This window comes from Sinocyclocheilus rhinocerous, unplaced genomic scaffold (assembly GCF_001515625.1).
Source record: "Sinocyclocheilus rhinocerous isolate Xijiao unplaced genomic scaffold, SAMN03320098_v1.1 scaffold1725, whole genome shotgun sequence".
Lineage (NCBI taxonomy): Eukaryota > Metazoa > Chordata > Actinopteri > Cypriniformes > Cyprinidae > Sinocyclocheilus > Sinocyclocheilus rhinocerous.
In genome coordinates this window covers 503,534-506,088 of record NW_015627232.1, presented here as the reverse complement: position 1 = coordinate 506,088, position 2,555 = coordinate 503,534, and the positions used below count along the sequence as shown (strand labels likewise).

At 31.2% G+C, this 2,555-nt stretch overlaps 1 protein-coding gene and 1 long non-coding RNA gene across 2 annotated transcripts in view; one reads left to right on the top strand and one right to left on the bottom strand.

Annotated features, from left to right (window-relative positions):
- Positions 1-1,568, top strand: part of LOC107723345 (uncharacterized) — an 11,537-nt gene extending 9,969 nt beyond the window's left edge. Inside the window, exon 3 of the long non-coding RNA XR_001637918.1 lies at positions 1,554-1,568. This is a non-coding gene — a long non-coding RNA (uncharacterized LOC107723345). The remainder of the gene's footprint in view (positions 1-1,553) is intronic.
- LOC107723330 (cerebral cavernous malformations protein 2 homolog) overlaps positions 1-2,555 on the bottom strand; it is a 12,683-nt gene that overhangs the window by 8,979 nt on the left and 1,149 nt on the right. The window lies entirely within an intron of this gene.

Genomic DNA, 2,555 nt, shown 5'->3' with positions numbered 1-2,555 from the left:
TTATCGGTCGACCTCTATTGCTGACACTTAAATTAATTGTTTTGCCACTTTTGCACTTGCTATTAATGTATTTTGAATGCAAAGGGCACTTTTTTTTTTTTCAAAAAATTAATGTTTATTTGTTATGCATGTTATGTAGCCTATGTTTATTAAAAACAAGTTTTGTAATAACCAATTGTTCCAGTCCGGACCTTTGACACTGATGAAAATTAGATTTGGACCTTTGAATGTAGACTTTGAGAACCCCTGAAATAAACCAAATTTCAGAAACTCTAATTTTTGATTTGTCAATATTTTTTTCTGAAGAAAGATAAACATGTACAGTGATGAAAGCCAAATTCTTAAATGTTGTCAATGTATATTTAGAGTAATACACTATTTTGCAGAGGAGGGTCAAAATAACAATTTTCACCTGAGATTCAAAGCCAAATTTCAGGGGAGTAAAAAATGACTTTAGAAAGATGGCAGCATCTATATATTTTTCTGTTATTTTTACACAGAGATTGGCTTTTGTCAATATTTTTTTCTGAAGAAAGATAAACATGTACAGTGATGAAAGCCAAATTCTTAAATGTTGTCAATGTATATTTAGAGTAATACACTATTTTGCAGAGGGTCAAAATAACAATTTTCACCTGAGATTCAAAGCCAAATTTCAGGGGAGTAAAAAATGACTTTAGAAAGATGGCAGCATCTATATATTTTTCTGTTATTTTTACACAGAGATTGGCTGGTTTATTAGTAAAATCTGTTGACTTTAGCAATCTTTGTTGCATTATGTGCCAATAGGGCTGGATGTAATCGCAATTAGAAATTAGATTAATTGTGCAGCCCTTCCTCAGATTTCATCAAAAATATCTTAATTTGTGTTCCGAAGATGAACGGAGGTCTTACGGGTTTGGAACAACACGAGGGTGAGTAATTAATGACAGAATTTTCATTTTTGGGTGAACTAACCCTTTAAGGCCCTATATCTTTCAGTCCCAGAGATACTGTAATTTCAATTTGGCTCCAGAAGTAAATTTTTTCAATTGTACACATTTTAGTGGTCAAAAACCATTCGAAAACAGTTAGTTTGAATTGTAATAATTAAAAAAAAGATGACTGTTTTACTATATTTTTTGAGCATAAGAGACTTTTCTTCAAAGCCATTTAAAAAATCTCACCAACACCAAACTTTTGAATGGTAGATTATATAAAAAGATTTTATTGCTTTAAGTTCAAGGTTTTTATTTATTTCAGGTTTTACAAAAGCTGCTGTTTACATTAACAAATAATCACAATAAAAATATTACTAATATAAAACAAATTTCACACTGATTTTGACAGTAAATGACTCAATGCCTCCACCCTGTGGCCACTTGGGGAAACTGATACTCTCTGCTAAATCAAACAACCAAAACATTCATTAACACATTACATTTACATTTAGCAGACGCTTTTATCCAAAGCGACTTACAAATGAGGACAATGGAAGTAATCAAAATCAACAAAAGAGCAATGATATGCAAGTGCTATAACAAGTCACAGTTAGCTTAATGCAGTACACGTAGCAAGTTTTTTTTTTTATCGTCACAGTTAGCTTAATGCAGTACACGTAGCAAGTTTTTTTTTTTTTCATAATAAATAAAAAGAAACCAGATAGAATAGAGAAAGAATAGAGCAAGCTAGTGTTAGAGGCCTTTTTTGCTTTTGTTAATTGTATAATAAATAAAAAGAAAACAAATAGATAGAATACAAAAATATTAGAGAAGCGAGTGTTCCTTTTTTTTTTTTTAAAGAAAACAAACAGTTAGCAAATAATTAGAGTGCAAGTCTAAAAGGGGCAAGTTTTTTTTATAAAGAATATAATTAGAATAAAGAGTGCTATGTTTTAATGCTAAAACATTACCGCTTTAATAACGACTGAAAGCCCAACCTTTGAAAGATTACACAACATCCTACAAAACTATGAAAATTGATTTGCTTTGACTGAGGGAAAGAAAGCATCCGCAGCACAGTGGTGATTAAGACGCAGACACAGGGGGCGTCACTTCCTGTCTGAATCTTTGGAGAACCCAACCCTCTAGAAGGGATCTCCGGTCTGCAGTTATACCTCCATTCTCTTCTGTGTACGAGGAGGAAAGTGTGAGCTCGGCATGGAAACACCTCCCCTACAAAAACGCTGATCTGATAGGAAACGTCACATCATAAGAACCCTGTCTGTGATCCTGCCATTCCTCACATCAGATAATGCTGTTCCTGCAGGCCTAATAACTTCAACATCAGATAGAGGAGTACATAGACTCAATATAGGGTCAAAGAGGAGACTTTTAAGGTCTGATCATTTTATTTTAGCAATTAATGCTCAAAAATGTGTAAACTGTACCCTTAATTTTGAATGTAATTCTAAAATGTAGATGTTATCATTAATAGTAATAATAATAATTTACATTTTAAATATATATACAAACAAATTTTGTTAAAAAAATTATAAACCATTTATTTTGTTAATATATATATTATTTATAATATATAAAATATACACACACACATATATATATATATATATATAT